General features: G+C 35.9%; 1 protein-coding gene across 2 annotated transcripts in view; it reads left to right on the forward strand.

Annotated features, from left to right (window-relative positions):
• Positions 1-9,375: 9,375 nt before the first annotated feature.
• Positions 9,376-26,489, forward strand: part of NCOA1 (nuclear receptor coactivator 1) — a 183,833-nt gene continuing 166,719 nt past the window's right edge. Inside the window, exon 1 of one of the 2 annotated variants that reach the window (XM_008700370.2) lies at positions 9,376-9,525. The gene's annotated coding sequence lies outside the window, so the exon portion shown is untranslated. The remainder of the gene's footprint in view (positions 9,526-26,489) is intronic. The other variant, XM_008700371.2, reaches the window with a different exon arrangement.

Here is a 26,489-nt window from a genome sequence, read left to right on the forward strand (position 1 = left end):
GTTTTTTCTCAATTTTATTTCTTCCTTCTAATTGCTTTGTGTTCAATTTACTCTTCTTTTACTGCTTCTCTAAAATGAAGGCTTATATTATTGATTCATGCTTATTTTCTAATATAAGCATTTACTGCTCTAAGTTTCTAAGAACTGCTTTAGTGGTATCCCACAGATTTTGCTATGTTCTAATTTTCATTCAATTAAAAATATTAAAAAATTTCTCTTACTTGTTTACTTGGGATATTTAGAAGTGTGTTGTTTAATTTCTAACCCTTGGTGATTCTTTATCTTTCAGTTATTGACTCTGATTTAATTCTGTTTTGGCCAGAGAAAATACATTATTTGACTTTAATTCTTTTAAATATCTTGAGGTTGATTTTATTGCCCAGAATATGGTCTTTCTTGGTGAATGTTCCATGTGCCCTTGAGAAGAGTATATATTCTGCTCTCATTGTGTAAAACGTTCTATAAATGTTCAATTAGGTCAAGTCATTTGATAGTGTTTTCAAATCTTCTATGTGTTAGTGATTTTCTATCTTCTTGTTCTGTTGATTAATAACAAGTGAGTAGTAAGGTCTTTAGCTGTAATTGTGGATTTGTCTAATCTCCTGTCTTATTAGTTTTTGTTTCATTTATTTTAAAGCTGTGTTATTAAGTGAAAACACTTTTAGGATTGCTATATCTTTTAGTGTATTGATCCTTTATCCTTATGTAGTATAAGTGTCTTGTGGATAGCGTATAATTGGATCTCATTTTTAAAATATGATCTGATAATCTCCACCTTTTAATTGGGTGTTTAGATAATTTTTATTATAATCATTAATAAATATGGATTTAAATCCGTCATCTTGCTAACTTTCTATTTTTTAATTTTTTTAAACTTTTTTTTTTTTTTTTTTTTTTTTTTTTTTTTTTTTTTTTTTAGAGAGAGAGAGAGATGGAGCATGAGTGGGAAGGGGCAAGGGGGGCAGAGGGAGAGGGAGAGAGAATCCTAAGCAGGCTTCATGCCCAGTGCAGAGTTTGATGTGGGGCCTGATCGCATGACCCTGAGATCATGACTGGAGCTGAAATCAAGAGTTAGACACTTAACCCACTGAGCTATCCAGGTGCCCCAGCTAGTTTTCTGTTTTTGAATATTTTAAATTTATTTTTTCCTCTTTTCCTGCCTTCTGTTGAATTAATCCTTTTTCATAATTCCATTTTATGTACTACTCTTGGCTTATTCTATATGTCTAGATATACACGTATATGTACACACACAAATATACACATATACATACATACACATATATACACATACGTATGTATGTATATATACATATGTATTTTAGCAGTTGCTCTAAGTCATGGTTTCTCAACCTTGGCACTATTAGTATTTTCAGCTGGATAATTCTCTGTTGTTGAGGACTGGAGGGGATATCCTGTATGCAGTGTAGGATTTTGGGCAGCATCTCTGGCCTCTGTCAACTAGATGACAGTAGCAACCACTCCCCACCCCCAGTTTTGACAACCAGAAATGTTTCTGAGGGCACTTGGGTGGCTCAGTTGGCTAAGTGGTGGACTCTTGATTTCAGCTCAGGTCATAATCTCAGGGCTGTGAAATTGAGTCCTGTGTGGGGCTCTATGCTGGGTGTGAAGCCTGCTTAAGACTCTCTCTCTCCTTCTCCCTCTGCCCACCCCCACTCACTTGTGCACATGTGCCATCTCTCTCTCTCTCTCAAAAAACAAAAACAAAAACAAAAACAAAAAAAAACCTTTCCAGACTTTGCTACATGTCCTTGAGGGAGTATGAGAACCACTACTCTAGGGTTTAAAAGATCTAACTTTAGGGGCGCCTGGGTGGCACAGTGGTTAAGTGTCTGCCTTCGGCTCAGGGCGTGATCCCAGCGTTATGGGATCAAGCCCCACATCGGGCTCCTCTGCTATGAGCCTGCTTCTTCCTCTCCTACTCCCCCTGCTTGTGTTCCCTCTCTCAATGGCTGTCTCTATCTCTGTTGAATAAATAAATAAAATCTTTTTTAAAAAAATAAAAGATCTAACTTTAACTTATGACAATCTTTATTTATTTATTTATTTATTTTTTAAAAGATTTTATTTATTTGAAAGAGAAGAGGGAGCACGTACATGCATGAGTGGGGGGGAGGGAGAGGGAAAGCAGACTCCCCACTTAGTAGAGAGTCTGACTCGGGGCTTAATCCCAGGACCTGGGGATCATGACCTGAGCGGAAGGCAGGTGTTTAACTGACTGAGCCACCCAGGTGCTCTGACAATCTTCATTTCAATAACATTATACTATTTCATGTGTCACATGATCACCTTATGACCATATACCTTAATTTTCTACCTTCTCTCTTTATATTGTCACAAATTTTACTTCTTTTTTTTTTTAATGATTTTTTATTATATTATGTTAGTCACCATACAGTACATCCCCGGTTTCCGATGTAAAGTTCGATGATTCATTAATTGCGTATAACACCCAGTGCACCATGCAATACGTGCCCTCCTTACTACCCAAATTTTACTTACTTCTATATGTTATTAACCCCACAATACAATACATTATTATTTTTTGTGTTCTTATATAATGTAAAATGAGTAAAAATAAGAAAAAACCAGTCTTGGGATGCCTGTGTGGCTCAGTCAGTTAAGTGTCTGCCTTCAGCTCAGGTCATGATCCCAGGATCCTGGGATTGAGTCCTGCATCAGGCTCCTTGCTTAGTGGGGAGTCTGCTTCTCCCTCTGCCTGCCACTCCCCCTGCTTATGTGCACTCTCTCTCTCTGACAAATAAATAATAAAGTTTAAAAAAAAAGAAAAAAACAAGAAAAAACAGTTTCTGTATTTATCTTCTCTCTATAATCCTCATCATTTTTTTTTGTAGATCCACATTTTCTCCTGTTAATTTTCAGTCCTGCCTAAAGAACTTCCTTAAACATTTTTGGTGTCTACAGGCAGTGCATTCTGTCAGGGTTTATTTGTCAAAAAATTCTTTCTTCCTTCATTTTTGAAAAAATATTTTTCTGGTTATAGAACTCCATGTTCAGCCTTTTTATCTTTCTACTCTATTGTCTTTTTGCTTGTATAATTTCCTGAAGAAAAGGAAATATTGATCGTTGGTCTTTGTAATTTTTTTTTCTCTGTCTGCCTTTGAGATTTTTATCTTTGTTTTTCTGCATTTTGGCTCTGATATATCCATGTATATTTGTTTGTGTGTGTGCATTTTGGTATTTATCACAATTAGGATTCTCTAGGATTTTTTGCTCTTTGGTTTGTTGTCTTGAATTCATTTGGAAAAATTCTTGGCCATTATCTCTTCACATATTTCTTGTATCTCATTTTGTTTGTTTCCTTTTCTTGGGGCTTCAATTGAATAGAATTTGTTTGAAGACATTTTGAGATATAGTTCCACAACTCTTGGATGCCCTGAGTTGTATTTTCCCCTCACTTTTTTAAATTGTGGTCATTTTGAATGATTTCTATTTGCTTGCCTTGAAGTTCACTGATTCTTTCCTCCTCTGTGTTCAGCCTGCTGTTGAGCTTGTCTTGGGAATTTGTTTTTCTCTTAGAGATTTTTTAAAAATTTATATTTTTTATGTTTTTACTTTCTTTAAAGTTTCCATCCCACTACTGAAAATGTCCGTCTGTTTGTGCATGTTGTCCATCTTTCCTACTAGAGCATTTAAGATATTTATAGTTATTTTTAAATGTCTGATAGTTTCAATGGCAGAATCATTTCTGATTCTGTTGATTGTTTTATCTCTTGACAAAGGGTTTTTCTCTTCTTGCTTTTGTGTAATTTTTTATTTAATGCTCATCATTGTGTACAGAAGAATAGGAGAGATTGAAATGATCCTCTTCTTTTGTTAGGCTATTGTGTTGGAGGTTGAGTCAATCTAATCATGAATTGAGCTAGGTTTGGATTCTTTTGCCCTCATTATCTTCATTGTACCACAGGCTCCAAATTTCTCCAACAGTTGGCTGCTGTTCCCCTGTGTTTAGAGTGTGGCATGTAGTACTACAGGATTTTTCTGTGTTCCTATACCACTCTCATCTTTCAACAGTTTTTGCATATCTGTGCACTGGAGAGATTTCTCTTTATGTTATTGTCCCTCTCCAAGTGATTATTGTTGCTTGTTACCCAATGCTTTGCTTGTGGGACAAGGCAGGGTTCTCTTGTTCTAGTCCAGACTCAGGGCTGGTCAGGCCCTATGTTCCTGGGTGTTAGTGGTAGGGCTTTCTTTCTTACCTTTTCCACTCTTTCTCCCTGGGGCAGTCAAACTCTGCCATATATTTGTAGCTGGTCATGGGCAGGAATATCCTTTCCCTCCCCTATGGTAGATCACTTTTGGTATTGGTGTAGGATCCTTTGCCCAAGACTTTTTCCTGCTCCCCCTCCCCAGTAGTGGCAGAATTATTTTTTGTCTCTACCTTTTCCTAGCATCAAAATATCTTTGCCTGTGTCTGGGAACTTGACACTATTTTCTCCCCTTCCTCCAGAGGCAGAAGCATTTTGCTTCTATTCTCCTCTGAAGTAGTCAATTTTTGCCTGGACCTTAGGGTGAGAAGGCTTTCTTTCCTTCCCCTAGTGGCTCTAGGCTTTTGCTCTGTGTTTAAGGAAAGGTTGGGGAATTAGGCAGGGCTTCAGGTCGGTACTTGTCACCTCCTGCACACTTGCCCCATTGATGAAGGGCTCTCTCTGATTTACCTTTAATTTTTCTTGTGAGCACCTGGTTGAGGCATGTAGAAGAACTTACAGTTGAGTGTAAACTCTCCTTGTGTCAGGGATCCCCAGCCATTCCAAACTGAAACATGAGTCTACGCTTGGTCTTAAAGAATTTGTTAAAATCTTAGTTGATTTTTTCGGGGCACCTGGGTGGCTCAGTTGCTTAAGCATCTACCTTCAGCTCAGTTCATGATCCCAGGGTCCTGGGATCGAGTCCCACATCGGGCTCCCTGCTCAGTGGGGAGTCGGCTCCTCCCCCTGCTTGTACTCTTTCTCACATGCTCTCTCTCACAAATAAATAAAATCTTAAAAAAAAAATCTTAGCTGATTTTTTTCTTACACACTTGACAGTGGCCACTTCTTTCTCTGTGACCTGCCAAAGGTAAAACATACGTGTATGGTCTCTCCTTGGAGGAACTTGTCACTCTTTGGAATTAAATTTACTTGATTGCCTTGTGACCTCAGCTCTTCGTTAGGCTTAAGAGAAGTTTTGATTTGATAGATCTACCTTTTTCTTATGAGGGTGCAATTGACATTCCTTTGTGGCTTTCAGCATTTTACATGCAAGTGGAACTAGAGTTCTTGACAAGGTGTACTATTTCAAACAGCTCTTTATTCTGATCCCTCCTTAATGCTTTCTCTTGCCTTCTTGTGCCTCTTGAGCATTTCTTCCTTTAAGATTGAACCTAAGGGACTGTTTCCCCTGTGAAGCCTCTCCTGATTCCAGTAAGTAGAATGGAACATTTCTTTATTTGTACAACTGTCTTGACTCTTGTATAGTTGTATTTTATTTTTGCAGGCCCATTGAAACTCTTAGTGAGGTTGGGCAGGTTTTAGAATCTGAGGCTTCTTACTCTGAGAACTGTCCTTTTTTTTTTTAATATTTTATTTGTTTATTTGATACAGAGAGAGAGAATGTACAAGCAGGCAGAGCCACAGGCAGACAGAGAGGGACAAGCAGACTCCCCACTGAGCAGGGAGCCTGATGCAGGGCTTGATTCCAGGACCCTGAGATCATGACCTGAGCCGAAGGCAGATGCTTAACTGACTGAGCCACCCAGGCACCCCTAAGAACTATCCTTCCACTTTCAGAGTTTATGACTATAATGGTTGATAGATTTTAGATAGACTCATGGAGTAAACTTGAGAGAAAGATAAAGTGATGTACAAGAGAACTTATATTTATCAATAGAATAAAAATTTGTGAAATCCCACCACATAGGTTCCTGTGCTGTTTGGTTTGTACAGTTGTTGCTATTGAATTCTAAATTACTTTCAGAAACAAGACTTAAATTTCTGGAATCTAATTTCTTAAAACTGTGGGCTTGGTTACGCAAACTAGTATGTATTCACATAATAAAATGCCGTAGAGCTTTAAAAACAGTGAAGAAATATATCCTAACATGGAAAATCTTCAGGATATACTGAGTGAAAAAAAAAATAAGGTGCAAAACTGGACATTTTATTTAAGAAGAAAGGAGGAATAAGACTGTTTTTCAGTCAAGTGTATTTGCATAAAGAATTGCTGGAAGAATATAGGATAAACTAATAAAAGTGGTGACCAGTAGCAATCAAGGGCAATGTGAGCTGCATGTGGATGATCTAGGAATGAGACTGTTCAAATATATGTTCCTTTGACATCATTTTTCAGTTTTGATAAAATATTTTCAAGTCAATGTAGTATGTAAAAAATGTAGACTAAAGGGGCATCTGGGTGGCTTAGCTGGTTAAACGTCTGCCGTGGGCTCAGGTCATGATCTCAGGGCCCTGGAATTGAGCCCCATGTCGGCTCCCTGCCCAGTGGGGGGTCTGCTTCTTTCTCTCCCTTTGCCCTTCCCCTTGCTCCTGTGCACATACACACACACACTCTCTCTCTCTCTCTCGCTCGTTCTCAAATAAATTAATAAAATCTTTTTTAAAAAGTAAACTAAAAATAATAAGCATAACTATGTGGATCTTAAAAGATAATAGGAAGATCTGAAAAATACTTCAGAGCTCATAGAAAAATGTTGGCCTATGAAATAAAAATTGTGTGTGAGATACCTTTATTTTATGCAAATCAGATTTTACAAATGAAAAGATGCAGAACACAGAAAATTACGAAGAACAAGGTTTTATGAATCTGGCTCCAGGTGAATAAATATATAGAAAGTGTGGCTTTCTAGCACGATTAGAAAGGTTTCAGTTCTAGACTCAGTAGTGGAATGGATGATCCCTTAAAACAGAAAGGAACAGTGTGTGTAGGCAACAACCATAACAGAAATACACAGTGCTTAGAGTAGACTGGGAGACCATTTCTTATTCATGAAATCACTTGGCATGTCCTGGGAAACAAATAAAATGTATCTAATTGTTGTCAGTAAGAATAGGAGATGAGAATACCAGAGGATATTCTTATCACAAAGTACAATATAAGGAAACAATAATCACATTACTTCCACAGATTATAGCTCAGAAATCAACTGTATTGTAGAAAAACAAATGAAATATGTGAAAAGAAACCTTATAAAAAAAAACCTTATAAACTGAAGGATGGTGAGAATTACTGAGTGTTGTTAGGAAAACTGGGCAATTCAGAAAACAGTTTAGAGTCAGATCTCATTCCATGCATCTTTTGGAATGAAGTATTGGAATAATTAGCCCACAGAAAGGTAAACATCAGAGTATTTATCTGCTATCATTGAAAGGGGAGAAATTTCTAAGCAGAAAAATAATAAAAGAGATGGAGAAGACAGTGGTGGACAAATCTGGCCACCTAAAAATAAAAAAACTTTTATATTAAAGCCAGCAGTTGAGAAAATGTTCAAAGTAAATGGAAGAAATAGTGTTTTCACAATATCAATAACCTGCACAAACAGTTGGGGAAAACATGAAGAAATCGCTGTCCCATCCCACCCCCCGTAGGACTGGAAGAGGAAGTGTGGCTAAAGTTTGGAAAGAAAGGTAGTATGAATAATGGGGGAAGGACCTGATTGTAAAAGAGTAAGTCTGAAATAGAAGACTTTAATGGTATAACAGGATCAATCTACATGGTTGGGTGTTTTCTCCTTGGCAATTGATTGAATCGAACCTGGATTAGGAATTTGAAGGTGATGAAGTGGTTGAAAGAAAGTAACATACTAGAGAGATTGATAGTTTGGGTGACAACCAACATTTTGAGACTGGTAATAACATAGTAGCTAACTGGAGAGATAATACTAGGTGGAGTGCATCTAAGGAATTAAATCTGGACCTAGGTTACAAAAGGTAGATTGGGTTATTGCATGATGAAGAGAAGAAGGTGGGACAGCCAGATGGCCTGAGCCTGAGGTAAGGAATAGGATTGCTTGTGAGTAAGGATCTAGAAATATCACTGTGGAGAAGGTTGAGCCCTACTGCCTTAGCCTTCACTCTAGAGGGTTCTTCTCAATAGACGGATATAGCTGAGGGGTTAAAAGAAGTATTCATTATAGGTTGAGGACGGAGAAGTGATTTGTTTCACTGTGTAAAAGAGGTTTCCAGAGGTTCCCCAGGGAAAAGGTTGGAAGGAAGGGCAACAGTGGGGGAAAACATGGGGTGGGTGAGAAAGCACAGAGAGCACTGTGGGCATGAAAATAGGGGAGAGGGTAGCTGGCCAGAATGGTTTGTGTTTTGGGTAAAGCCCAAGGGTGATGGGTGGAAGCCATAGGTAGAACTAACTAGTAACATTCCTGAATGGGCCTGTGATATAATGATTTCTCTGGACCTAATCCACTCTGTCTTTGTGATCTAAAGGGAATATTAAATTTAGTAAAAATCTTAACCTTGGGTGATAAAGCCTAAACCAGTTAGGCTTTAAGTAATGAAAGCCAGTAGGTTTCACATTTCTTAAACATTCTCTGATGTCTGCTAAGTCCCCCCATTGTTAGGAGTTTTTATTTATTTAACTTTTCATTTATTTTTTATTTATTTTTATTTCTTATTTTATTTATTTGAGAAAGAGAGCAGGAGAGTGAATGAGTGAGCATGAGCTGGGGAAGGGGCAGAGGGAGAGGGAGACACAGACTCTCTGTTGAGCAAGAAGCCTGATGTGGGGCTCAATCCCAGGACCTTGGGGTCATGACCTGAACTGAAGGCAGACACTTAATCCCCTGAGCCACCCAGGCAACCCTAGGAGTTAGCTTTGAGATAAAAGTGGGAAGACATAGTACTATCATTAATTTAAAAAAATCCCATTTGTCCTATCTCATTGCCAATGACCCAGTAATGAATGCTAGCCATTACACTGAAGTATCTTCTGCTAGGAATCCCATTTCCTCCTACTGTTCCACTTTACTTGAAACAGGTTACTGAGGCCACTGCTGCTGCGGTGACGTCAGCAACTCTGATGAATAAGCTGATAGTTGAGGGTCCCGGTCTCCTTGGAATACCAATGTAAAGCCCAGCTTGCTCTGCTTAGCTTCATTGGGGATCTGAACCTTTTAAAGCGAGTAACTAATGATCTGTTATTAATTTTATTTATTTAGCCTGTAATCTTTAATTTCAATTTTTAAAGTCTGTAGTGGGGACAAGAATGAGAATTGGTGTTTCTTGAACAACTAAAGCATCTGTATAGGAATCTTTGCATGCTTACAGGGAAACAATGATACGTGGTAGAATCTAAAGTCTGTAATGTTTTCAGTAGACTAAATTTGTCTTCCTTCTCTTACTTTAGATCTGTCCGTATTAGTGGAAATGTAACTGGAACTGACTCTGATGATAAAATCACGGACCATCAGCAAGAGCATGCAGTAGGAAATTTTGGTTCCAAATGAAGACACCGACATTTAGAATTTCTACTTTTTCTAAGGTATTTGAGGCACAAATTTACTTTAATCTGACTCCTTGGAAGTCATTTTATAATTTTGGTTTCTATATGTAGATTTCATAAGTTTAAAAGTTTTTATGTTAGAATGGTTAGCTTTTATTTTTTTTTAAGATTTATTTATTTATTTTAGAGAGAGTGTGCAAGAGCATGGGGGGAGGAGCAGAGGGGGGAGAGAGAGAGAGTTTTAAGCAGACTCTGTGCTGAGCATGGAGCCCGATGCAGGGCTCAGTCTCATGACCCTGAGATCAGGATCTGAGCCAAAACCAAGAGTCAAGTACTTAACTGACTGAGCCACCCAGGAGCCCCAGAGAATGTTAGCTTTTAGAGAAGAGTTCAACCTTCCTTACCCACTTCCCCCTAAAACTAGTTGATAAAAAAATCCATATTTTAAAGGGAGATGCTCTTTATAATTAGTAAAGCATGTCAATTATAAGAAATCTTCTGGGTACAGATTAAGACTGAGTAAAGTATGTTAGAAGAACTGGAATAAATAAATGTCAATTTAGTGATTATTTTATGTCATGACCCTCTGGGATGAGCAGCTGAATTCAGCACTCTAACAGAGTCTGCTCACATGATACATGAGGTTTTAGTGATTGTCCTTTAGTTTGATTTGGAAACCTTTTTGTTCCTCTTCTCCTAAATTTATTATTAAGGGTTTTTTATTCACCAAGAAGTGTCACTTTTACTCCTCATAGACTGTCCATGTGGGACTTTTGGGATCTGTTGGGTTAGTTTCACTTGGACCAGAAAGGGAGATAAATAATTAAAGAACCAAGTGACACGTCCAAATCATGGGGTGGATCCCCACTTTAAAGACTACATAAGACAGTTGGAAACAATCAAAGGAAATGTAGTATCAACAGAAAACAAACAGTACTCTATTTTTCCAAATACACATATATTCCTAACTGGATATAGTCAGTTAGGTGTTCATTTAAAAACAAAATATATTTTTTTAATTAGGTTTTTCCAAATAGGAAAGAAGTATGGAAAATTATTTTAAGGGGCAGGTCAAAGTTGGTTGGTTCTCTGTATACATTGTAGAGGTTTGTAGATTAATCTTGCTAGAATACAAAGAAGAAAATCTGAGAAAAATGTATTACTTACTGCAAGGATTATTAATTTCATTTTGTTCTGATTTATAAAGCAATAAATTCTAAAGTAATAAATAATTCCATGATATTGGAAAATCCTAAGACTGCTTTAGTTATAGGGCTCCCTTCTAAAGGGGATGGTATAACTGAGCAATGTTTGTGAAAGAAAAGTTACCTCAAATCAAATAGCAGATGAAGAAGAATTAGGTTGCTTTGATGAGAAGTTTTAAAACTGTTCTTGGCAGCTAGTAGATACATTGTACTTCTCTAAAAATTTTTTGGTGTCATTTTGAATCAAAGGGTAATGATAATTAAATATATAATGTGTTGTTATTGGAACCATTTCCCTTGGTTTTTAAAGATATCTTTTCTTCTTTCTTTTAACTGATGTTTAACAACATTAACAACAGTAGTTGAATGTCTAAGCTTTGCAAAGAATGACTCTAGGTATGGGGAAGAATATAAATTATTCTGTAACTTCATGTTTCTAGATATGGGGAAGAATATAAATTATTCTATAGCTTCATTATAAATGAAGTTGAAGAAATCTTTCACTTCAAATGTTTACTCTTGGGGCTAGGGAAGCTAAATACACTCATCTGAAAACCATTTAAAAACAATCATAAAACGAGCACGTAAAATCAGGTTTTGGAAGCCCTTTCTAAGTAATATTGTACTATGTTCCGATCTCAACAAAAGTTAAGATTAGGGAATAGGAAGTTCTGATCAGTTTGCTGACTACTTGGTTGTGGCTGTTAACTATTTATGGTTCTACTTGTGAAAGTGCTATATAGCTAAATTTATTTGCTTAATTCCTTAAACGAAGATATCTCTACTTCATCAATTTCTTATATCTCCCCACTCATTTACAAGAGTTTGCATATGATATCCTTCATTAATATTTTTCATTTTCCCCTTTGAAAATGAAAAAAAGTGAAAATTACACAAACTTGTGCTCAGAAGTTTTGTATGATACATTTTAACAATATTTTCTTGTAATTTTTTTTGAGGGAACTTTAGATTTTGAGATTGTGGGATTTTGTTTTGTTTGAAGAGGATCAAAACAAAATAAAATCAGTACCTGGATTATGGCTCTAGAACATGTACAAGGTTATGTCCTAGATTATAGTTTACATTAAGTTAAAATGGTACCTTTAAAAAATATTTTATTTGGACTCAAGAAAACATTTGAAAACAAATGTCAACAAGGTATATTAAGGGAATAGGTATTCCCTTGCTACGGTTTTCTCTGTGGCATGATGGAAAGAGCACAGACTTCGGCTCTTCTACTTCCATGCTGCCCTGGGGAATGGAATTAATATTTCTGTCTTAGAAATATTACTTTTTAGACTTGTGATGGAAAGTGAAATGTGTATAAATTATATAAAATAATGCTTCTCAGTGTGAGATTAGTGAGTGTTGTTGCTAAATACAGAGGAGACCACACTACTGAAGTATCATTCACAATTATCCTTCTCATAGCAAAAAAACAGGTCAGCTCACACTACTAGTGAGAAGCTTGTAAAACCAGTTTCAAAGTTAATGGCAAATATTATGCTTGGAGAGAAAGTAAAATGAGCTTTTGGCAAAAATCCCTTATCAAAGGCATACCATCTGGAAAAGCAATTACTGTCACGTGTGCACGCTAGCAGAATTTTTGTTTTTCAGTTGGATGAAAGCACTGATGTTCAGAGAACATACCAGCACTTCATAGAGATGTGTTACTGTTTATCACTGAAAAATCTTTACTGCAGCAAAGGAGTTTTTTTGTTGTTATTTTGTTTTGTTGGTGGTGGTGGTGGTGTTTGGTGGCCTTTGTTTAAAGCCAGTGTTGACTGGAAAAGTTGCATTAGTTCCTGTGGTCAAAGCCTCACAAGGTTAGTTGCAGGAAAGGGTTCACTTAATCTGTGAGGAAAAGAAATCACACCAGGGTATCAGTTCATATCTGCTTTTTTTCAGGGAGAATTGACATTCAGTAATGTGATTTTTTTTTTTTTTAGATTTTTAAAAATTAATTAATTAATTAATTTAGAGAGGGCGCAAGCAGGGGGAGGAGCAGAGGGAGAGGAGAGAGAGAAAATTCCAAGCAGACTTCATGCTCAGCACAGAGCCTGCTGTGGGGCTAGTTCTTAGGACCCTGAGATCATGATCTGAGCCGAAATCAAGAGTTGATGCCCAACCGACTGAAGTACCCAGGTACCTCCTCAGTAATGTGATTTTTGATTGTGATTTAATATCACAGTGGTAAAAATTGTGGATGTAAGCAATTTTTGACCACTAAGGCCATGTCTTTTCAGCGTTTTGTGAAGAAATGGTCATTAAGTATAGGATCATGCCTTTTCACAGTGATGCATGCTAGCTAGCTAGCTCTAGCTAAAGCTCAGGGCTTTAAATGTTTAATTCATTTTTTAGTAAAATAAGATAAATATTTCTTTTAATACTGATAATGCCATTTCTATGATTTGAAGGGCGCACAGCATAGTAAATATATTTGATATTTCAAATAGTCAGAACTTATAAGTTCATATTCACAGTTATCATGAATTTTAATGTTAAGGGTGAGATATGAGGATTTTACAAAAGTCTGAATTATGGTACAAAATACTTCAACCTTTAAGAGTTTGACCATTTTCTTATTCTTGATGATTTAATCAATTTATCAAAGAAAAAAACAGTGCATTTTTATTGTGCATTTTTAAAAACCATCCCCGAATTTTGGAATAGAGCATGAAAAAATACTTTCCAGAGCCAAAATGCCAGCAGAGAATAGATTAGGAATCTTTTTGCTCCAGTCTTTCAAATTGAAGCATTTAAAATCTAGTTTTGAGTGGGATAGCTTTTCTTTTCTTTCTTTTCTTTTCTTTTCTTTTCTTTTCTTTTCTTTTCTTTTCTTTTCTCTTCTCTTCTCTTCTCTTCTCTTCTCTTCTCTTCTCTTCTTTTCCATTCAATGGAATGCTGAAAGACTTCAGTGAGAAATAGTGTTACAATTTCTAGGTCCATGTTCAGTTGTAATTCCACAGTATATAACATAGCTGATTTGTCATTAAGAATTAGTGATTTTTAATTTAGTAGAAATACAGAATAAGAAAGAAACTAGTTGAATATGGAAAGCAGCTTATGGCTAAAGATGATTCTAGACCTGGGGACTTGAAATCTTTGTAAGGAGATTATCAAACACTAACAGGGTGTGGCAAAACAACAAAGGTGCTTAATTGAATGGGGTTTGGCTGGCCAAAGATGAGACATTTTGAGCATTAGTAAGTATAACTGCAATATAATCAATCACATCAAATATGTTTAAATCCATGAGTTCATAATGATAGTTAAAAAAAAAACCCCAAACCTGATTAGTTTTCTTTGGAGCCAGCTAGCTGTACCTGAATGTACCTGAATGTAACCAAAGAGTTGAAAAGAGGAAGTTTCTTTTCTGAGGAGTATTCTGGTTGATAAATGAAAAAAGAGTGATAAATAGAACATCACCACTTTGTAGTGAATTCCTAGACCTAGGTAAACATCATTGGTGGCTGCTATCATCACAGAGAGGGAGAGCCAGACATTAGATTGCTCTCAGTGAAAGTTCACAATACAACCTAATAAGTATTCTTGCCAAAAAATAGAACTTGAACCTGAATCTCATCAAGCCTCTAGGTCTACCAGTTTACAGGAAACATAGAAATCAGGGAAACAAATGAAATGATACCATGGAGATGCAGTCAGCAAAGTCTAGGCTTAGGGGAAGTCCTTGAGATGCACAACTTGGTTTTTTTTTTTCCAGCAAATAAATTGTAAGGAACAAAAAAAGAGAAGTGAGAAGGAAACCTGAGATTAATAGCAATGATTGGACTTTATCTGGGTCCAGATTGTCATACATAAATATTTATGAAATAATCAGGGAAATTTGAACAATGCATATTTGGTATTAAGAAATTTTTGGTAATTTTTAGGTGTGATAATAGTATGTAGTTATATTTAAAAAGAGTCATTACCTTTTAGAGATCCATATTTAAATGATTGTGGATCCATATTAAAATGATTATATGTCTGGGATCTATTTCATTATTATCCAGAATAGAGGGGAGGCTGTGGGTGGGGATAAAACCATATTGGCCTCGAGTTGATGTGATCGTCGTTTAAAGTAGGCACTTCAAATAGCAAAGTTTTCCAGGTCTTACAATTTAAAAGAAATATTTCTCAGCACTATCATTGACGTTGATACTTATTATCAGACTCAGCATTCTGTTTGTCCTTTTAAAAATCTCCCTTTTGATTCTCTTTTTATCTAAAAAGAGACCACTGATTTTGGATTCATGTCCCCAGATCTTCACCACACACACACAAAAAAGTAGGTACTTCTGGCATTGGGGGTGGTAGTGGTGTAATTCTTGGTACTATTCTCTAAGCTTTTTTGAACATTTCCATAAGAAGAAGGTCCAGAAATCTATTCTCTCTGTTGGCTTATAAGAGGACAGTTGAATTATGTGTATTTAGCAACCCACTGAATTCTTATTTCTGATAATTTCTTGAGTCTGTTGGGTTTTCTGTGTAGAAAATCATATTGCTTACAAAATCATATTGCTTGCAAAGGACAGTAAGCACTATAGTGCTTACTATTTACCAGGCGTTTAATTCTAAGCACTACATGTATTAACCCATTTGATCCTTACAAGATCTCCAATTATATAGACGTTAACTTGCCCAAGGTTACAGCTGGAATTCGAATCCAGGCCTTGTACCCTAGAGTCTGTGCTTCTCTAGGTTTTGTATCTCTCCTTGTAACTTCTCTCTGCTCTAATCCTACCTTTTATTTTTGTTTGTTTTAATGTGCTGGCTAGAAGTTAAACTTTTAAATAGCAGTTTTCTTTACAAATATAAGGTACTCACTACTAGTCTAAGAATTAGTGTGTAGCAAGAAACAGAATAAAGTGTATTGTAACGGCTTCTAGTGGTTTTTTTGTTTTGTTTGTTTTTTTGGTTTATTTCCTGGTCTGTAAGCAGCCTATTCATGGCTCATTTTACTTTCAATTACTTGTTGATTTCATTGGTCCTATTTGCTGAATTTCTTTATGAATCTTAGATAAAATAACTCCTTCCTTCACCTAGCCCTTACACCTGTTATATAATTACTTCCCACCTGACTTTACATAGGTTACATAAGATAAAATTAGGCAAAGCACTTAGTATATGGTTTAGCACACAATATGTATCTAATGAACATATGCCTTCTGATTTAAGAGGTAACTTATTTACGATTTTGTTTAAAAATTGTTCCTTTTCTTTAATTTTTAAAATGGCAAAGGGTGAATATGGCTTAGTTATTTTAAGAGAAGTCCTAGGCCTGGGACAGGTGACAAAAACTGTTGATAATGTGTTATGGTGGTTTAATGAGTAATTTCTGTGTTCTCTGTAAGGAACTGTTTAAAAATAATTATCTCTGAGTTTGAGAAAGATTACCGAGAGAGTTGGTTGTCAAAAGGATACTTGCCTTTTAGAGGGTGGGGTGGGAACAATTTAGGGGGAAATGTGACTTGTTACAACTCCATGGGTTTTAGGATAGCTAAGCTTCGTGAAAGGAGGCATATACTTTCCTTACTAGAAAGAAAATTTTTGGTTTCACCCTCAAGAAAAAGAGATGAGTCATAGTTACAGCCTTTTCCTAAAAGTTATAAAAGACCTGGTATAGCTAGTTAAAAGCTGTGCTATTTTTCTGTACTTTACCATGCTCCTCCCTCTAACTCAGGTGCACCTGTGATTTTGTATAGCAGTAAACTGTAGTAACCTAACATATCTTTAATGGTATTTTTGAAAATGATATTAAACTATTTGGAAACTGAAGATGGTAGAGTACAAGAATTCCATTTTTCACATGACAGCTATAATTGCTGAGTGGCGTAGCTATTAAAATTGAACAATTGGTCACTTGACTATTAAAGAAGAGGTTTTGTTGTTATGGGCTATAGTTTATTGGTTAGAGATAAAAGATACTTTTTGAAGAATAAAATAAATGGGTATGATAGAAACTCACTCTCTATCTGATCATGAAAGCTTTTTGTGGAAAGATGAAATACCTCCCAAACTACACGTGGATACCTTGGAAACAAAAAGGTGATCGGCAAAATTAAGCATTGTTGAGAGGTACTCAATTTAGTATCTGTTATCAGTCAGTTGGTAAAGGCATTGAGATGATTATTGTTCAGTACATGATCTTAAATGAGGAGGCATTGCTAATATGGCCATTTACAGAGTTTGGGATTAGTGAATTTAAGAGAAAAGAAAGCTGACATGAGGAAAACAAAAAATATAATAATAATAGTTAATATTTAATGTTCACTATGTGCCAGGCACTGTGACAGACACTTATATATATTTTCAGATTCTAGATTCTATATATTTTCAGATTCATAGTTATTTCTGTGAGATGTAAACTATTATTACATCTATTTTATGTATAAGAAACTGAGTCTTAATAAGGCTTACTTTTTTATTTAAGTGGGCTCCAAGCCCAGTGGTGGGGCTTGAACTCACAACCCTGGGATCAAGAGTCACGTGTTCTACCAACTGAGTCATCCAGGTATCCCAATAAGGCTTACTTTGAAGTTAACTCACAGTAAAGATTCATCCATCTCTTTCTCTTGGGATAAAATCAAAAGTTCGACTTCAGAAACTATTTTTAATCAGAATTAAAAAAGAAAGTGTATTATTCTAGTTCAAACAAACTGCAAAAGCATAGATTTTGGAAAACCAGTGATTTAGCTAGTTCAGTATAAATTTCTGATATGATAGGGCTCCTTAAAAGTTATTAATCATAGATATATTAGTTGGAGTATAGTGTCTCATACAAGAAAGGTCATAGTTCTAACATGCTACTCACTAGTCAAATCACATTTTACCATTTTAGAGAAGAAGGAGGGATACATTACTGGTTTTTGAAAATGGTGTTTGACATGGAGTGATGTACCAGTATTTTATTACTTTAACTTCCTCAGTTAAAGATGAACATGGAAATGTTTAACATGGAAGTGAATTTAAAAAACTTTTGAAACTTTCAAGAACTTTTGGACATTCCTTGAAGTTAGAAATTCTTACATTATTGGGGCGCCTCAGTGGCGCAGTCGTTAAGCGTCTGCCTTCGGCTCAGGGCGTGGTCCCGGTGTTCTGGGATCAAGCCCCACATCAGGCTTCTCCGCTGGGAGCCTGCTTCTTCCTCTCCCACTCCCCCTGCTTGTGTTCCCTCTCTCACTGGCTGTATCTCTGTCTGTCAAATAAATAAATAAAATCTTTAAAAAAAAAAGAAATTCTTACATTATTAAACTCTTTTTATCTAGCAATGTAAACATAAAATTAGGTTAGGTGCAAAACTGAGAATCTCGGTCCTTATTCTTAATATCATATGCATGCATTTAATGCTAGTTAAAAGTGAAAGCCTGACTACAGTGCAAAACCTACATTGCTTTTATAATGGGGCTTATTCACTTCTAAAGCTTTCTTTAAATTTGGGATTAAGTATACTTTTCCAGTTGACCATGCAACATTTAAAAAAAAAATGTAAATTTTAGGTTAAGCCACAAAGAAAAACCTCAGTAAATTCCTGAAAAGCTGGAACTTTTTGTGTCCATTTTCTCTCTACAGCAGAAGTTTAAAATGCACTACTCCAACCACTTGGAAAAATCAAACAGAAACTGTTCTTAAATATTGAGTCAAAGAGGAGATCAAATATACAATAACTGATTATTAAGCTAACTGAAATGAGACTCAAGCTAAGACTAATACCAAGCTTAGAAATAAATTGATTAAAAAAAAGAAATGAACTCAATTGGAGAATTTAGTATAACAAATAAAACCAACAAAATAAATGCCTAGGGGAAAGGAAGGATATAAATAAGATAAAAGCAGAAACAGATGCATTAAAAAACGAACAACAGAATTGAAAAATCTAAGAGCTGTTTCTTAGGATTAAAAAACAAATAAATCTAGGGGGCGCCTGGGTGGCACAGCAGTTAAGCGTCTGCCTTCGGCTCAGGGCGTGATCCCGGCGATCTGGGATCGAGCCCCACATCAGGCTCTTCTGCTATGAGCCTGCTTCTTCCTCTCCCACTCCCCCTGCTTGTGTTCCCTCTCTCGCTGGCTGGCTCTCTCTCTGTCGAATAAATAAATAAAATCTTTAAAAAAAAACAAAAACAAATAAATCTAATCTTATCAAGGAAAAGATAGAAAACCAAAGTACAAAAGAATAAAGGGAATATATATAGATAAGAAATTTTTAAATATATATATAGAAAAGAGACGGCTTTATTTATTTGTAAGCCAGTTCATTTGAAATCTCTTTGAAATGAATTGTTAAACACTCAAACTGCGTTAAGGAGAAAATCTGGGTAAACCAAGAACTATGGAAGAAAGTTTAAGAAATTTTCTCCAAAAATTGGTTCTGGGGCCAGATCGTTTTGCCAGTGAGTTTTTTTTCTAACTTTCAAGGAACATATAATTCCTATGGTGAGAAACTGTTCTAGAGATTATAAAAAATGGAAATATGCCCAACTAATGTTATGAAATCTGTATGAATATCTTAACAATGATTACTTCATGAGAGTAAGATTCTTTAGGGGAGTTACTTACATTTCTGCTGTGAGCAAAGATTTTTATTGAAATTAAGATAATTGGGAAAAAGCAACCCAGAACTTAAAAACTTAGACAAAGATATCTTTTGTATCTGTTAATGTATTTACTGTTACCGGTGTTCTTTATTCCTTTGTGAGGATGCAGGTTTTTTGCCTAGAGAGCACTTAAGTGCATTGCATATCTTGTAATGAATTTTTCTCAACCTTTGTCTAAAAACATTGCCACTTTCATTTTGAAATATATTTTAACCAGATACAGAATTTCAGGTTGACAGTGTGTCTTTCTTCTAGCACTTCGTGCTTTCACTCCATTGACTTCTCATTTGCATAGGTTCTGATGAGAAGTCTTTGTTTTTCTGTACATAATCTGACAGCTTTTTCCATTTTTTCTTAACCACTGGTTTTCAACGGTTTGATTATGATATTTCTAAGTGTGGTTTGCTTTGTTTTTCCTTCTTGAATTTTGTTGAGCTTCATGGATCTGTGGGTTTATGGTTAGAAAAAATGTTGCCCATAATTTCTCCAAATATTTTTTTCTGTCACCTTCTTCCCTCCAGTTTTAGGACCCCAATTACGTGTATATTAAATTGTTTGATATATTACTATACATCATTGGTGTTCTTTCTGTTTTTCCTTTCTTTTTTTCGATATTTTTTTCTCTTTGTGCTTCATTCTCAATATTTTTCTATTGCTGGGTTTTCAAGTTAAGTGTTGAATCTGCTGTTAATCCCATCCAGTGTATTTTTCATTTCAGATACTCTATTTTTCATTTCTAGAATTTCCATTTCGGCCTTAAAAAAATCTTCCACTTATCCCTCAACACTTCCATGTGTCTCTCTACCTTCTTGAGCATATTGAGCATATTTATAGTAGCTCTTTTCACATCTTTGTCTGCCAAATTCTGTGTCTCTGTCAGTTCTGCATCTGTTTCTATTGATTTGTCTTTCTCCTGGTTATAGGTCGTATTTCCCTTTTAATTTATATGCCTGGTAAATTTTCATTGGATGTCAGACATTGTGAATTTTATGATACTGGGTGCTGGATTTTGTTGTATTCCTCTCAATGATGTTAGTCTAAGTTTTGGCATGCAGTTGAATTTTTTGAAATCTCTTTGGTGCTTTTTTGAGACTTGCTTTGTTTTGAGGAAGCTTTGTTAGGGTGGGTCTAGAGCAGCCTGTTTTCCTGGAGCTAACTTAGAGTTAATACCTTCTGAGGACTTTACTTAATGTCTCATGTATCATGAGGTCTTTTCATTCAACTTGATGGGAATACAAACTATTCGTAATCTTGTATGAGTTTTAGGAATTCTTTGGCCTATTTATTTTTCAGTGGTCCTTTCACCAACCTTAGGTAGTTTCCTCTCATACAGGACAGATCACTACCTGTCAAGCCGTGAAGGGGACACCTCTGCAGATCTCTAGAGCTGTGTCTCTCTGTGCAGTCCCTTTTCTCTGGTATGCCTTTCCACAAATTCTGACTGCCTTGTCCTCCCTGAACATCATTCTCTGTCTCCTCAACCCTCTGAGATTTCCAGGCTCATTGAAGTCCTCACTTTCTATGCTGCATCCTAGAAACTGCCTCAAGGGTATGAGGTGGGACAATTATAGGACTCACCTCATTTTCCTCCCCCACTTTCTCAGGAATCCCACTCCTGCTTTGACTGTTGTCCAATATCTGAAAATTGTTGTTTTATTAGTCCAGTTTATCCAGTTTTCTGGTTGTATAAGGCAGGAGGATTAATTGGATTCCTGTAACTCCATCATGGCTGTTTGTGGAAATACTTGATGGATTATTTTTTCCTTCTTCTTTTCTGTGGGTTAAGATGGCCTGAGTATGAAAGAAGCCAAGAAACCAGTTCGCTTATTCTCAGTATTTCAAGTATTAGGATAACCTGTAACTGAGGCGGAAGAGTCTTTAGTTGCTTGTTTTCCAAACCTTTTAATAAAAACAGGCAATTTTGCCTGGTACATCCTTTCTCGTTTTCACTTTCTGGAATCTTTTGTGGTGGTAGGGTGGTTGATCAAGAATTATGATATTCTGGGGGTGCCTGAGTGGCTCAGTCAGTTAAGCGTCTGCCTTCGGCTCAGGTCGTGATCCCAGGGTCCTGAGATGGAACCCCATGTCCGGTTACCTGCTCAGCGGGGAGCCTCCTTCTCCCTTTCTGTCTGCCTGATGCTCCCCCTGCTTGTGCTCTCTCTCTCTCTCTGTCAAATGAATGAATGAAATCTTAAAAAAAAAAAAAAAGTATTCTATAATGATGTTCTGTATGTTCTATATGTTGGCTAATTGAATTTAAATAAAAATTTAAAAAAAGAATTATGGTATTCTGAATCTTGTTCAGATAACCACATAGTTTTAATAAGTTCTTAATACTCTTACTTTAAGCTGAATTAAGCTGAATTTCTATTTACTTTTTCTCAGCTGTTTCTATTTGCTATTACTTACCTTTAATTTTATCAGATTTTTTGGTTATTATTAGCTAGTTATCTAACTGGTTGTCATTTTTCATCTGGGTTGTATTTACTTCATTCATCATGTATTTTTCCGCATCACAGTAACCTTTAGGAGCTTGAAAGGGTTTGATCTTTTATGCATTATATCTTTAGTTTTGTTCCTGCTTCTCTATTCTTGCCTTTCTCTACTCAGAAATGAAAGAGCAAATAAATAACTGAACAGATGTAGACAAATATATACGTGCATATATATAAACAGTGCATTTTCAACATTCTAAGACTGTTGGTTATGATATATACTATTGATTTAATACATTTTCAAGAAAAAAGAAACATTAAATTTATTTTAAAAATTCTTATAAATTAACTGACAGAAGCATACATTTATCCATATAATTTCTATACCATCTTCTTTGGAATCATAAAATCAAATCCTTTTTCACAGTCTGACACGCTGTTTTCCCTCACCTGTGCTTGCTTTTTTTCTTTACACATTATGATGATATAGTTTTGAGTCATATGGGAAATGTTTGGATTTAACTGCTTTTCTTTTTTGGCTAAACTCATAGTTTCAGTTTTTCTACATATAAACTGTGAATTAAATAACTTCTTTTTTGAGACACCTGGAAACTTTTGACAGATTGATATCCAGCAGTTGGGTGTTAGTACCTTGTAAAATGTAAATCGGTCACACCGGTGTCTCTCTTCAACACTGATAATTCTCTGATCTATTTTGAAAGATTGGGCAATTTCTACTGGCTTTAATTGCCCTTGCTTGCCCTGCAATGGACAACTTTTATACCACAATAGCTTTTTATTGCGGAGCTTCATCACAGTTCAGCCTTTCTGAAAATATTTTCAAGCAACAGTTAGGCTTTCAGATTTAACTTCAAGTTCAACTCATATGAGTTAACCTATGCAGTTAACTCTGCTATGGTCGTAGTTGGGTAAAACAGGTATCTTCTCAGGAACGGTATTTCCCATAGATTTACACATGGGTAAGCAGTGACTTACAACTTACTCTTTTGCTTGGCTAGTGGTAGGTTTTTAGACATGAATTCTGATAGTTCTCCTAGTTTCAGAGACCTAAAAATATTATTTTTTAAGAAAAATAAATATCGGGGCGCCTGGGTGGCACAGCGGTTAAGCGTCTGCCTTCGGCTCAGGGCGTGATACCGGCGTTATGGGATCGAGCCCCACATCAGGCTCCTCCGCTATGAGCCTGCTTCTTCCTCTCCCACTCCCCCTGCTTGTGTTCCCTCTCTCACTGGCTGTCTCTATCTCTCTCAAATAAATAAATAAAATCTTTAAAAAAAAAAAAAAGAAAAGAAAAATAAATACCTTTAGTATTGAAAAAATATGATTTAGGAATTTAATATACAGTGAGCAAGCATAAAGTCTGTCAGGTGGTAGAATTATTTAATAAGTTTTGAGATCAAATAACAGAAAAATCAGTGTTGAACATGTCTGTATGCAAATGTATGGTTAACTTTTTAAAATTGAAAAGCTATAAAACTGTGCAAAGAGTAGTTAGAAGGTGAAAAAATTGACTATAAAGAATTAAGCACATCTATATAAAGAAAACTAATATAAAATTGAAAAGGAAAAATAAAATGGAAAATATTTACAAACATGATCTTAAATATTATCTAATGTTACTATGAATATTTATAAATATTTATAGTAATAAGAGTGAGTAAGTACATTGGTAAAGTCATGTCCATTAGATTATTGAGTAAACAAAAATAAGGAGGAGTCCAACCTCCTGGGAATTCAAACAATAGTAGTGAATAACCTTTCATACTTACTGAGTAAGTATAATAAAGTCGTCCACAGGCAATCCAGTACTTATGCATTGCTTTTGGAATTGGTACTGTTCATTTAGAGGGTAGTATGGTAGTATATATATCATAAAAACCATAAACATATCTGTGACCATTGATTCAGTAATTCTGCTCTTGGGAGTTAACCCTGAATAAATAATTCAAGGAATAAAAGAACTGTATGAGAGCTATATTCACAATAATATTACTTATAATAGTAAAAACTGAGGACAGCCTAATTGGCCAACAATGGGAACTTTGATGTATTATGATCAATTAATACCCAAATACTTCATCTCCATACGTATAAGTGTAAGCACTGTGACAACAGGGAGTATATCACTTTTGTTCTCTATTGTAACACCAGTGCCGAGAATAGCTTCGCTTATAATAAGTACTCAACAATTATTATTATTGAAATGAACAAATCAGTGGAATAATGTTAAGTTAAATTTGAAATATACACATACAGAGAACCTGTTCATAAGTACCTTAGTGAGAAAGGGAGATGATGAGGAATTTTTTGGAGAAGTTTGAACTGGAGTGTGAAAGTTCAGTAAGACATGGATTTCTCTTGAGAGCCAGGAGTTGGGAAAGCCGCTCCAGGAAGAGGGTCAGTCTGAGGAAAGGCCTGACCATAGAAATTGACTGGAAGATAAGGTAGGAGCTGGGGCATAGGTTAAGGCAGTGTTTTGTTTTGTTTTGTTTTGTTTTGTTTTTTAAAGATTTTATTTATTTATCTGACAGAGAGAGAGACAGCCAGCGAGAGAGGGAACACAAGCAGGGGGAGTGGGAGAGGAAGAAGCAGGCTCCCAGCCGAGGAGTCTGATGTGCGGCTCCATCCCAGGACCCCGGAATCACACCCTGAGCTAAAGGCAGATGCTTAATTAACAACTGAGCCACCCAGGCGCCCCTTAAGGCAGTGTTCTCAGTAGACTTGTATGGAAATCAAGCTAACTAGATGAGACTTTATTCTGTAGTATGGGAAGTCATTGATGATTTTTCAACAGAAGTTGACATTGGAAAAGTTATTTAATTCAAGAAGTTTAATCTGGCATTGGTATCCAGAGCAGGTTCAGGCAGGGAGATCAGTTTAAACTCTGTTGGAAATGGAGTGGAACTTCATGTGAGAAGTCCAGTTTATAGTAATTGTAAAGCTGTTTTGTTTTTCATCTTGAACTATGGATAGGAATGATTGTTCCTTTGTGCTGTTATTTTTATTAATTTTAAGAGTTAAACTTGGTTTTGTAAAAGGACAGTGCTATTAGAAGAATAAATAAAAATTTAAATATTCAGGAAATTTTTTACTGAAATCTTAACATTTAAAATGATCCCCAAAATGCTCAGGGTCAAAATAAAACTGCCTTAGGAAGCCTCCATTGAACGATGCCACACAGATACGTAATTCTTTCAGCTTTACTTTCATTTTCGTAAATCTCGCCTTCTTCATTGACGATAGAAGAAAACTATGTCAACTCTCATTGTTTTGTCAAAAATATTGCTAGAATTTCTTTAAAATTATAATCTTCTAGTGAAGGATCAGACTTCAAAAATTATGAATTGAAGGCCTACTTTGCTATCTAGGGCTTTATGAAAAAGTAGGTTCTTCCCCATCCCAACTAGTTTTTAACTTATTAGTGACACTAGGGTATTGAAAGTTGACATTTATGAAGCAGTTCATTGTGCTGAATTAGGGTCATGAAATTTATTTGGAATAAACAAAGAAGAGATCTTTAAAGAAAAACCAGTGTGTTGCCAGTAGTTGTGCAAGACTAAAATCTGCATTGTTTACAAAATAGAGAGATATCATAAATTAAATTAGCTTAGATAAACATGTGCAGATTCTTTTTAAAAAATAGTAAGCATTTTATCAAGCAATTGACCAGTATTTTTGAGCATTAATATTTAACATTCAGAATTAAAAATTTAAATGAAAGCTTTAGATGACCAAATGATGAATTTTTTTTTTAAAGATTTTATTTATTTATTTGAGAGAGATAGAGACAGCCAACGAGAGAGGGAACACAAGCAAGGGGAGTGGGAGAGGAAGAAGCAGGCTCATAGCAGAGGAGCCTGATGTGGGGCTCGATCCCATAACGCCGGGATCACGCCCTGAGCCGAAGGCAGACGCTTAACCGCTGTGCCACCCAGGCGCCCCAGCAAATGATGAATTTTTAATTGAATTGGCAATTCAGTTGAATTAGTTGAGTAGTGGGTTAGAAGAACATACCCAAGTGCATAACTAAATCATTTTATATTTTCAGGCTTAGAGGTTGAGTTGGAAAAGGGCTTTGCTGAGTAGGTGATGTTTTACCTGAGTCTTAAGATAATTTATTGAGTATGTACTGTCTGCTCTGCATGCCAGATACTGGGTTTTCTACATATGCGTAATATATGGTTCGTTCTTTAATGGAATAACAGTTGTTTATAAACTGCAACAGATATTGAGATAAGGGTCATAATGATGTGCCATCGGAACATAGAGATTAAAGGGACAGGAGGAGAGGAGACTTAGAGCTTTGCAGAGAAGGTGGCACGAGCTGGGAATTGAATGACAGATAGACCCACACACCCTGGAGAAGAGGGAAAAGTATGTTCTTAGATATAGTGTGTGCAGCATGAAGGGGCGTATAAGAGTTTTCTTTCTTTCTTCTCACTAAATATAAATAAGCATTTTGATCCTTTAATTGGTGGCTATAGAAAAAAGTTCTGTTAACATGTCAAACCATTTCTCATAAATTCATTTAGGATACCTTTAACTATTAAAAAAATTGTCTGGACTGCACAGAGTTGTAAAGATCCATTTTGGGAGAGTGGAAGTGTTCTAAATCTTGATTGTGGTAGTTCTTTTGTTAAAACTTATTCCTCTGTCCGTTTAAATTAGACACGTTTTATTGCATACAGATTTTATCTCAGTAATGCTGATTTAAAAATTGTCTGTGGGGGCGCCTGGGTGGCTCA

This window comes from Ursus maritimus, unplaced genomic scaffold (assembly GCF_017311325.1).
Source record: "Ursus maritimus isolate PB19 unplaced genomic scaffold, ASM1731132v1 scaffold_6, whole genome shotgun sequence".
Taxonomy (NCBI): Eukaryota; Metazoa; Chordata; class Mammalia; order Carnivora; family Ursidae; genus Ursus; species Ursus maritimus.